Here is a 12,585-nt window from a genome sequence, read left to right on the forward strand (position 1 = left end):
CGTTTCATCGCTGTCCAATATAATCTCCTTAGGTCTTGACAGAATCGGCTAACTAGGCCTACCGCGTATGCGATATCCGGCCTTATTCCTTGACTGGCATAGAGTAGGCTACCTATAGCTTCTCTATATAGAATTTTTCTTATTTCACTCGCCTCTGCATCAAACATTAGCTGGTCTTCCTTGGTTAATTCTTGGTTTGGATCGAATGGCGCCGACACAGGTTTGCAGTCTGCGATTCCGAATTTTTCCAACATCCCTCGAATGTAAGTCTCCTGGTCGATGTATAGTTCGCCCATTTCCTCGTTCCTTGTGATACGGATACCCAAGAGGTGTCGTGCCTCGCCGAGATCAGTCATCTTCTTTTCTTCGTTCGCTTCGATGAGTTCTTTTGGCGGTCTAACGTAAATCTCCTCTTCTAATTCTCCATGCAAGTAAGCAGTAGTAACGTCCATCTGGTCCATCTTCAAACCGTACTTTACAGCTAGGGCGCATAGGAATCTCACAGAAGCATACCTGATCACCGGTGAATAGGTTTCTTGGAAATCTATTCTTTCTTTTTGACTACAACCTTTCACGACGAGTCGAGCTTTATGTCTTTCAACCTTTCACGACGAGTCGAGCTTTGTGTCTTTCAACCTTCCCGGACGAGTCTTGCTTGATCTTGAACACCCATTTCGTCTCAAGAGCTTTTCTGTTTGCAGGTAAGTCTGTTGGCATCCCAGAAGCGATTTTCTTTTCTCCTCCATAGCTTTCTTCCACAGGTTGTCTCGACCGCTCAGTGCTTCCTGCACCGTCTGTGGATCCTCGGTATTCCCCCCGGCTGCCATGTAGGTCACAATATCGTTCATGTTAACAGATTTGCGAGTTCGTGTTGATCGGCTTGGTAGCGCTCCACCTGCCTCGTTCTGTTCAGCATCGTGGAAGTCATCAAGCTGTGCGGATTCGTCGCCTGTTGATATGTCTTCACTTTCATCGATAGTATATTCATAGTCTGAATCTCCCCGTACAATGTCTTCGGTGTCCCGCGATAAGCTTTGCGCTGACTCGTTGTCGTCTGGTTCCTCTCCGAGTTCATCTTATTCGTCTTCGACAGTCTCTTCGCCGAGCGGTATCTCGATGAGCTCTCTGGTTTGACCAAAATCCTTTTCTTGTTTTGGTTCCAATTCTTTCTTTTCTTCTAGGAACGCCACGTTTCTTCGTTTGTAGATTTTGTGCGTGTTCGAATCGATTAGTCGATACCCTTTAGTGCCGTCGTCGTAGCCTACGAAGACAAGTTCTTCCGCCTTCGAATCCCATTTTTGGCGCTGTTCCTTTGGGACCTGTGCCATTGCTTTGCACCCAAAAATCTTCAAATTCCTTAAATCCGGTATTTGTCCGGTCCACATTTCTTCTGGAGTTTTCCCGCCAATTCCGCTGGCCGGAGATCTATTGATTAGGTAAACAACCGTTGCTACCACCTCTCCCCAGTATTCCTTCGGTAATTCAGCATCGAAGAGCATACTCTTCGCTCTTTCGACGATAGTACGGTTCATCCTTTCTGCCAAACCGTTTTGCTCTGGCGAATATGGGACGGTTCGTTGGTGTCTAATTCCAGATTTCTTCAGAATCTCCTCAAGTTTTCGATTCACGAACTCACCTCTGTTGTCATGGATTTGATCTCTTTTGTGGTCTGTTTTTCCACAAACGTTTTGAAATCCACGATGACGTCTCTGGCTTGGCCTTTTTCTGTTAAAAAATAGACGAACACTTTACGACTGAAATCATCGATCAAAGTTATGAAATACCTCACCCCTCCAATGGATGCACTCTCCATAGGTCCACATAAATCTGAATGGATTACTTTGAGTATTTCTTTCGCATGTTTCCCTTCCTTTGGAAACGGTTTCTTTGCAATCTTACCCTTGATGCATGGAATGCAAGGCTTCTCTTCAATATTACTCAGCTTTATTCCTGTCGCCGTATCATTACTAAGTCTTGATACGCCTCAATAATGAAGATGGCCAAGTCTCCTGTGCCAGAGTTCTGCCGTCGGTCGCTCTGCCGCAAAGAAGGCCCTGTCCGCTACGACGTCGAGCTTGTATATTCCACCTTCTAGCGACATCGTGCCTAGGTTGTTTCCCTCTTCGTCATGAATCTTGTGGATTTTTGGAGAAAAAAGTACAGATAAACCCTTTTTAACCATTTGACTTACTGACAGCAGGTTAACTGAGCTTTCTGGTACATGGAGCACGTTGCGCGCTGTAATCTCTTGTACGCCGTTACTCGTTGGAACCTTCAGGCTCATGTCCCCGATCGACCTTGCTGACATACCTTGTTTGTTCGCCATAGTAACTTCCGCTACTGAGCATTTCATCTGGTTTCTCAGTCCCTCATCCACCGCCGAAATATAGTTTAACGCACACGAGTCGACATAACAGTTTCCACCGTTCGTTCCCGTTGACGATAGGAAAGCCCAATACGTTTTAGCACTGTCTTCTTTTCATTTTGTTCGCTTGTATTTTGTTGTTCGGTTAACTTTACTTTACATTTACTCGCAAAGTATCCTGTGCGTTTGGACCGAAAGCACCGTACTGCCTTCGACTTCGCTTTCGCCCCGCCTGTGTAGAATGCTGTGTCGCTGCTCGCGCCCTTTACGCTTTTTGTTCCCTTGACGTCTTGTAGCAACTTTGTCTTTATCGAGTCTGCGGATATCGCTGTCCCAAAATTTTCCAGACCCATAATCATGGGGCAGTATTCGTCTGGTAGTCATGCCAGAAGGAGCGTTCCTACTCACTCGTCTGGTACCTTGAACCCTACGCCATTAAGTTTATGAACAGTTGTTGTTATAATGTTTACATATTCTTCAACATCTTTGCATTTTTGTAGTTGTGTAGTTACTAAGGTCCTCAAGAGGCTGACCTTCCGCGTCAATCCTGAGTCTTCGAAAGTAATTTGTAATTTTTCCCATACCTCTTTTGCGGTGGCACACTCCTGAATGTGTGCATAGTTTATAGGGTCTATTGATAAGATGAGCTTTGACTTAGCCTTTGTTGTCCCTTTTTCATCAGCTACGTTCCGTTTCTTCAGTTCCCAGTACGCACCCCCACAGGTCGTCGTGTTCCAACCACGCTTGCATCGCAAATTTCCATGTTAGGAAATTTTCTCTTCCTTTCAGCTTCTTGACTAGTTGCGTTGCTTGATTTGAGCTCGACATTCTTGACGGTAACGAAGTTCCTCCTTTTTCACAGCGAATAATGAATCATTCCATGAGAATAATAAAATTCTCCTTTCTTTTCACACGTATCTCACACATTACGCGGCACAAACAAGAAATCGTCCTTTTTGAGGTTAGATCACCCACACGGTATGAAATCGCCCTTTGAGGTTAGATCACCCACGCCTTGTGTTCTAGTCTCAACACACAGAACATGATAACATAAAAGTAAAAAATATTGACGCTGTCCTTCGCGCGACGTTTTTCTTTATGTTCTGTTTATTTAATTTTCACGTCATCTGGGCCTATTACCTAATGGAACAGGATTATGCACATGGGATATTAATTAAACAAATCTGTATCGTTCTGTGTTTTTTTCTCCTGTAAGACAAGAAGTGTTTATTCAAATCGACAGGAATCGATACATTGGATCGATACATCGATCAAGATGGCCGAAGCTGGCCTTGACTATAAAATGGGCGGGAACTTATTTTTGCTCAAATTGAGTTTACAGTTTCTCAACAAAATCGTCATTTTATATGAGCTTATGGAAATATTTCGAAGAGGTTCTTTAAGATACTTTTCTTTTCCCTACAAGATATGTTTGAAAATAAGTATTCCAAACAAGCTCTTTTATATCACAAAAGAAAAATTCATAATCTTTAACTTGTTAACTTATATATTAACATGTTAACTTACATGTCAATTTGTTTAATTTTTCATTCGGTATGATATTGTATTATGCTAAAATAACCAAGTACGTCCGACATTTTCTAATTTTATTATATATTCTAAGAAATTTTGAAAAGGAATATAGCTCGCATTAAATTTTTCTCTTCTTTTTCATCCTAATACTTTTCCTTTAAAAATACTGTAGGCTTAAAACTACAATATCAAGTTATCTCTTTAATTGGTATTAACAGTTTGTACTTAGCTACCATGTTTTATTTCGTCTTAATCAATTTGCATCATGCATCTACTTAATGTGCCGTATTCAAAAATCAACAATGTTCAATTGATGATCGGCCCGTATCACCGCGCGTAGTTGGTCGTAAGTACATCACATCTAAAGAATATTCGATAACTAGCAATTAAGTAAAATTGAATAGAGAAAGGTAAGTGTGGTGAGGTAAGAGGATTAAATCCATATTCATATGAGGAAGGTTTTTCTCGGTCTTGATAGATTTTAAATGATAGAACTATATTAATAGAAATTAAAAGAGATGTAAGAAAAAAGGAATAAAAGATATAATAATGAATAATATTACTTATATTATTATTAAATTAATAATTTTTTAAATTGGAAATTAAATATAATTAATATACTATGTAAGTAAAATGATCATCAGTATAATCATGTATAAACAAATAATCATACAATATTTACAAAGTATCAGTATCACATAACTGCTTCATATTCAAAGTGATGAATTTTAGAAAAATGTTTATTAATTATACGTAATAACATACAAAAAGAAAGATTGTTCCAATAAAAACATGGATTCCGTAGAATCTTATAGTTAGAAAAAAAATTGATCCAAAAAACTGAATCAGCAATAGTAAATGAAGCTCTTTTATATTCAACAAATTGACATAAAGAAAATGTGAATCTTAGACAAATTATGTAAAAAAGTGTTATAATTACTATATTTAATTTTTTATTAATTATAGAATTATGAGATCAAGTAATTGTTATTTCAAATGTAATTAAAATAATTGAGTTTAATAGAGGGACATCATATGGATTGAATATAATAATATTTTTTGATATACTACTAAAATATATATACTATTAAACTTAGTATACTATTAAAATTAGTATACTAATTTTAATTCTTGGGAATAGGGAAGAATGGAAATATGCTCCGAATAAAGAAATAAAAAAAAAATTTCTGATGTAATAAAAAGGATTATTCTTATTTTTAGATTTGTTAAGATATTAAATGTATGTATTCCTTGAAATGTTCTTTCTCGCACAATATCTCGTCATCATTGAATTAAAGATAATGTTAGAGTAATAGTGGATAAAATTATTAAGTTAATATTTAAAAAGTAAAATCATTTAATTAAACTAATTAAAAAAAGTATAATATTAATAGATGAAATTAAAGGTCATAGTCTAATTATAACTATGTGATAAGGGTGATTTGATTTGTTCATTTTTATTTATAATTCATTTGAGTAAAGAGATATAAAAATTATAAATACATAAGATTGAATAATTGATACACCTAATTAAAAAATAAATAAAATAATTTGTGTAAAAATTAATGGTCTAATTTTATATTTATTGAAGGTCCTGTTGATCCTAAAAGACATAAAAGAAGATGGCCTGTAATTATTTTAGCTGATAAATATACCTAATATTATAAGTCGGAATAGCTAATGTTATAGGTCGGATTAAGTTTCTAATTGTTTCAATTAAAACTATAAATGTTATTAAAGATGAGGGTATATTAAGTGGAACTAAATGGGCAAATGATAAGTTTGTTATTTTTAATCAGTAAAATAATATAATTCTTAATCAAATTGTTAATGATAAAGGTAAAATAATTGATAAATGTCTTGAAGATCTAAAAATAAAGGAATAGTCCGATAAAATTTATAATTAAAATTATTGTAAACATAGAAAAAAGAATAATAATATTAGTAAAATTATTTTTTTTTAATTATTAAATTCTTTTAATAAGAATTCCTTCATAGAGAATCAAAATATAAATATTTTAGGTTATTAAATATAATTGATTAGGGAAAAATAAAATGGGGATAAATAATCTTAATTAATTTAATGATTAATTGGGTGAAGAGTATGGATCAAAAATAGAAAATAAATTTCTTATCATTTAAATTAAGTTAAATTTTTCATTTTAATTGATATTTTTTTTTATTAATATTCTTTTATTTATTTTATTTAAAAAAAATAATTTATTTTAATTAGTATTAATATAAATTAATATAAATTAAATAGAATTAATAAAATAATGATAGTAAAAAAATAAAAATAGAATTATTTTAAAGGTCTTAATTGAGGAATAAAAAAATATTAATAAAGTTAATAATTTTTAAATGACATTTAAATGTTATAAATTAATTAATCTTTTAAATAGTTAAGAATAGAATATAATTAAAAAATATAAAAATGAGTTTATTAATTTATAATAAATTTGAGTTAATTTAATTTTAATAAATCAATTTAAATAAGAATAATAATTAAATTAGTAGAAAAATTGAAATTATCATTAAGGGTTAATTATTTATAACCATTAAGAGTTTAAGAGACTTTTACTTCTTTAAAGTGTCTTAAGGATTATATAATTTATTTAATTTACATATTATTAATTCAATTAATAAAAGAATTTAAGGAAATTGATTCAATGATAATTGATATGAATCTATGATTTATACCATAAATTTCAAAACATTGACTAAAAAAGATTCCTAGACGAATTATGTCAATAAATGTTTGATTTATACGTCCCGGTGTGACATGAATTTTAATTCCAAAGGCTGGAATGATTCATGAGTGAATTACATCTGTAGATATTGTAAGGATACGAATGGGTATATTAAAAGGAAGAATTAATCGATTATCAACATCTAAAAGTCAAAATTGAGATGAATTATTTTTTTTAAAAGGAAGTATATAAGAATCAAAGTTAATGTTTTTATAATCAGATAGTTCATAACTTCAGTATCATTGATGGCTAATAGCTTTAACAGTTAAAGTTGGTGAAAAGAATTCTTCTCTTATATATAAAATTTTTAATGAGGTGATAGCAATTAAATAGATTTATTATAGGAGTAATAGTTCAGATTGTTTCAGTAAAATGTTCATTAATTATGAATCGATTAGTAATTTTATTAATAATTAGAAAAATAAATATATAAGAAATTAATCTTGTAATAAGGATTAATATTAATATAAAATAACCATGAAAAAAATTAATTGATTTATACTAGGAGTACTTGAATCTTGAATATAAAAATTTAGTCATGTTTGAATTTATAATAAAAAAATATAAATATTTTTTATATTTGATGTTAAAAATCAATGCACTAATTTGCTATATTATAATAATATTATTAAGTTGTATTATAGGAAATTTGTTCGTAATATTGATTAATTGATGGTTATGAATGATTTTATTATAAATTGGATGATATAAAAAATTGATATAAAATATTACGTTATGATATAAATGATTTTCAAATAATAAAAATAAAAAGAATTATTGGAATAAAGGAAATAATATATCCAATTGATGAAATTACGTTTCATGAAGTATATATATCAGGATAATCAGAGTAACGACGTGGGAATCCAGACAATCCTAAAAAATGATGAAGAAAAAAGGTTAAATTAACTCCAATAAATATAAAAGAAAATTGAATTTTTAATCAAAGTTTATTTAAGGAAAATCCAAAAATTAAAGGGAATCAATGAATAAATCCAGCAATAATAGCGAATACAGTTCCTTTAGAAAGAACATAGCGGAAATGACTAATAGATATAATGAAGAATAATATCTAAGGATGAATTAGAAAGAATAATTCCTGTTAACCCACCAAGTGTAAATAAGAAAATAAAACCTACCCTTCAAATTATCAAAGGTAAGAATTAAATTTTTGATCCGTAAATGGTTGCTAATCATCTAAATACTTTAATTCATGTAGGAATAGCAATAATTATAGTTGCTGATGTAAAGTAAGCTCGTGTATCAATATCTAATCCTACAGTAAATATATGGTGAGCTCAAACAATAAATCCTAATAAACCAATAACGATTATAGCGTAGACTATTCCTAATGATCTAAAACTTTTCTTTTTTCCTCTTTCGTTAATGATAATGTGAGAAATAATTCCGAATCCTGGAAGAATTAAAATATAGACTTCAGGATGACCAAAGAATCAGTGTTGATAAAGAATAGGGTCACCTCCTCCTGTTTAATCAAAAAATGATATATTAAAATTTCAATCTGTAAGAAGTATAGTAATTGCTCCAGCTAGTACAACTAAAAAAAGTAAGAGGAGAAAAGCTGTAATTAGTACTGATCAAGAAAATAAAGGTAAAATATTTAATGAATGGGTTTTAATATGTATGTTTAAAGTTGTTACAATAAAATTAATTGCTCCTATAATAGAAGAAATATCTGCAATATGGAGAGAAAAAATTCTTAAATCTACAGATAAAATTATTTTAAGGAATTCGAAAAAGATTTTGTTTTTAATAATAAATATATATTCACCTGTTTATCAAAAACATGGCTTATTAGATAATAATAATAGGTCTATTCTGCCCATTGATAAATTTATTTAAAGACTGCAGTATATTGACTATACAACATTTGCCAACTTATTGTAATGATATTTAATTTAATCCTAATAATATTAATTTAATCCTAGTACCACCTGCAATTTTATCTAGAATATCAAAAATATTAGATTAATCAAAATTCATCATTCATCATTCTGATCTACAAAGATTACGTTACTATCATCTAACTCCAGGATCTACTAACCTGCTTTTTTATCGGTGTATTCCATATTATCGATGACTGATTTTATATACACATAAAAACACGACCATATTCCAAGTAATCTAAAATCAAAAAATTGTGTGAGTGCATCATTCATTAATACGTATCTCTCATTCTTTTAATATATTTTACAGATACTTAATATATTTTTATAGATAATCAGAGAAATATATATATTGTAATGTAATATCATTGAACAGTTTTTCGTCTATGCAATCCATCAAATCAATTAATTTGTCAGCATTCATTAATAGATCCTAAAATTTGTTGTCGTTCAGATAGTAAAGAGAATTGACGTAACATCAAAAATATAAAAAATAATGAACATTTGCTAAAGTCAGATTTTCTTTGAAAGACCCTGATTCTTATTAATACGTATACACAGGACAGAGATGATACCTTTATTTCCGACATTTTCTTAGTCAAGTCTATCACATCCTTTAAATCTCCAACGTTAATAGTTACCACACGTTTACGTTGAATCTCTAGAACTCGATAACATGAAAAACAATATAGATCTCACGAATAAATATAGCTTTATCGGTCAATGAGATAACGAAATATGACAATCTACAATCGCCCTTTATCGCGACAATGTCATTTCGGAATTCTGATTGCTCCTTCCTCTACATAGAAAATAAGTGGAAAGCGTTCAACAAAAATGTTGTATATTTAATTAGATTTTAATATTAAATATAATTAAATAATATTAATTTAATATAATCAAAAGATTTAATATTAAATATCTTTGTAGTAACATGTTCTATACGAGTGAAATGTGTGAGTCTAATGACAGTTCATTAGATGTGAGTGATTGTACGTATATATTGGGTTGGCAACTAAGTGATTGCGAATTTCAAATAAGAAGGAAACGACAAAATCCGCAATCACTTAGTTACCAACCCAATAGTTATAATTCTAACCTATTTGAAATTCTAATTGAAATTCTAATTGAAATTCTAATTGAAAATATAGGAAAATTGAAAATATGGAAATTCCAATTGAAAATATAGAAATATTAATTAAGCATAATAGTAATATTAATAAAGAATCTTGCGAGAGCTATTGTTCTACTTGTTTAATTATACAATCTATTCCATCAATCAATATATATTAATTATTATTTTTTCCAATATTCCGATTAAAAACAGTTATAAATACATTTCACATATATACCTGTCACAACTACTTCAAGGAAAACGACTTTTTCACGCTTAACGTGAATTAGATCAATAATTTCTGTATCAATTTTCTTTTTCTCATCTCTATTAAATATTAAATACAAAATATTAAATATATTATTTAGCGGAAGCAAAATATCTTAAAATTAAATTAGGATAAAATAATAGCATAGAAATAATAATCGATCACACGTAAACAATTCAAAATTTACCGTATCATCAATAAATTCTTCTGTGTAAAAGAAGAAACTTTTTAACAAATATTAACAAACATTCTGTTTCGTTCTGTGTAATTTTAAATACAATATATGCATTTTTATAGATTGCTACAATAATTTTGATGAGAGTATTGCTAAAGAGAGAAAGAGTTCACAAAGATTGAACAGGAATGGGAAGATCGTAAAAAACGATGTAAGTTATTGTTATTTTGTAAAAAATATGTTTTAAGCTAATAAATTGAGCTAATAAATTTTAAGCTAATAAAAGTTATCATCTTCAGGACCATTGTGGTACTGTGACACGGTTACATTAAAGTTAATGTTAATTATGTTGGAAAACATAAATAACATACTGTTTCATACGGTCAAGGTTAAGTCTTTTAACACGTTAAACGGGAATGTTATATTTGTATATGTGATAATTTTTTAAGTTAATAAATGTCAATGTTCGATAATTAACTCTATCAAACAACATATTGCCAATTCTTTGTAGCTTTCTAAACTGCTATTTAATATATTGTTCAACAATTCTCTTTTACGAAGATTACATTCGTTAAGTTCAACGTATATTAGATTCAAAATGATTAAGTACAAAGAATTCCAAAGTACAAATTATTTTGTATAATCTTATTGAATTTTCAACTACTTAAAATTTCTAATAAAGGAATTATATATTATGGTGTTACATTATTTTATTATTTATATAAAGATTATATAGAAAAAAATCTTAATATTATTTATACTAGTATAATTACATCATACTAATCATACTAATCATGACTTATATAGTAGAAATATCATACAGTCATAGACAGAATAAATGGACAAAGCATAAATTTTGAATAATCTATAGTTTCATTTATTATGTTAGATATAAATTAGAACATTTTTATAGATATCGTAAATATATTTTTAGCATATAAAATTATAAAAAGAACGTTTGTTAATATTTGTTAATATTTATGCGTATTTGAAACTGTGGACAAAATTAAGTGGATCACAAAATATAAACCTTAATCACATAGAAAATTTATGGAGTTAATTGGATTCAGAAATGCCAATAGAAAAACGCTATAATAAAACAATGTTTTTAAACGAATTGCAATTAAAATTTCAACAAATTGATTCGAATTATTTTCAGAAACTTGTGAAAAGCATGCCACAATAATTAGAAGCGATGCTTAAAGCAAGGGACTACGATAATAAATGCTAATTGCTCATTTTGAGAATATTTATAAAGTGTCCACTTAATTTTGTCCTCCTAAAATATGTAACTCCCATTAACAACAATATATTCTAATATATTTTAATATATTATTATAATTGATATTCCTGTTTATTTCATTAAATTAATGTTTGTTAATTTAAATATTTCTCAAAGTTCCAATTTATTACAATTATTTGCTAAATTACGCTGATTTTTTATTAATCGTTAAACCTATCCACTTAATTTTGTCCACGGCTTTATAATTATGTAGAATAATGCACAAAGTCCACTTGTTATTAGGAACACATTTTTTGCTTTGAATTAATATAGACATTAGCAATGTCTACATCAGAAATTATGGGACTATTGTTTATGATATATTTTCTTAAAAATCTGATATAAACGTGACACAATCTTTCTTTCGAACTAGATGAGAAAAAAAATTATATTAAAATATTGAGAACTTTCTAAGTTGTAAAAGTAAAAATAAAAAAAAGAAACATTATTAATTTGTTCTGACATATAGTTAAGTATGACATACAATGCACTTGTTACATGAAATACATTAATTTCTTAAATATTGCGCCTGAAATAAGACTTCATTCTATGCTCTTGAACAATTGTAAGTAGTTTCAGGCGCATTGAACAATAAGAAATTTTGATTTCTTCATAAACAGGTAACATATTACAGGAGCATAAGAATGTTTTTTATTCAAGTTTGAGCTAATAATCATATTAATTTAAACAATTAATTTAAGAATTTTTATAATATTTAATGTATTGTAGAATTTATTTATGGAAGAATGAAACAAAAAGGAAAAACAAATAACAGCAAAAGAAGTTTCCTTGCTGAAAGTGCTACTCAACTAAACGATAATTGTTCCAAATAAGATTGGTAATTCGTCTCAAATACATATTTAAAAAGCTTTATTTTGACCAATACTACATTCGCCCCATTTCGGAAAATCCCCTATTTAAGTTCGAGAAAGACGATAAGAGGTATATTTTGTAAGAAAGTTATGACCACATTCTTTTACCACAAGTCCAGGGATTTTTCTCAGAACAAATTGAGTGTTACTGACCAATTTTCCCTAGTGACATCGATATGACATGAGGAAATTTCATTACTAGAATCTTGTATATTTATTATATAAAAATAACAGCTCAAGCAAGTACTTCGGAGAAATGTAACGATGATTTTCAATTCTTACCAACGTTAGATTTAATCGGGACTAATGTATTCTCAAT

General features: G+C 29.5%; 1 long non-coding RNA gene across 1 annotated transcript; it reads right to left on the reverse strand.

Annotated features, from left to right (window-relative positions):
• Positions 1-8,384: 8,384 nt before the first annotated feature.
• Positions 8,385-9,259, reverse strand: LOC124956904. The gene is made up of 3 exons (XR_007103397.1): positions 9,131-9,259; positions 8,714-8,793; positions 8,385-8,615 (listed from the first exon to the last, which is right to left on the reverse strand). It is a non-coding gene; the product is annotated as an uncharacterized LOC124956904 (long non-coding RNA).
• Positions 9,260-12,585: the final 3,326 nt, after the last annotated feature.

The sequence above is a fragment of the Vespa velutina genome, chromosome 24 (genome assembly GCF_912470025.1).
Source record: "Vespa velutina chromosome 24, iVesVel2.1, whole genome shotgun sequence".
Lineage (NCBI taxonomy): Eukaryota > Metazoa > Arthropoda > Insecta > Hymenoptera > Vespidae > Vespa > Vespa velutina.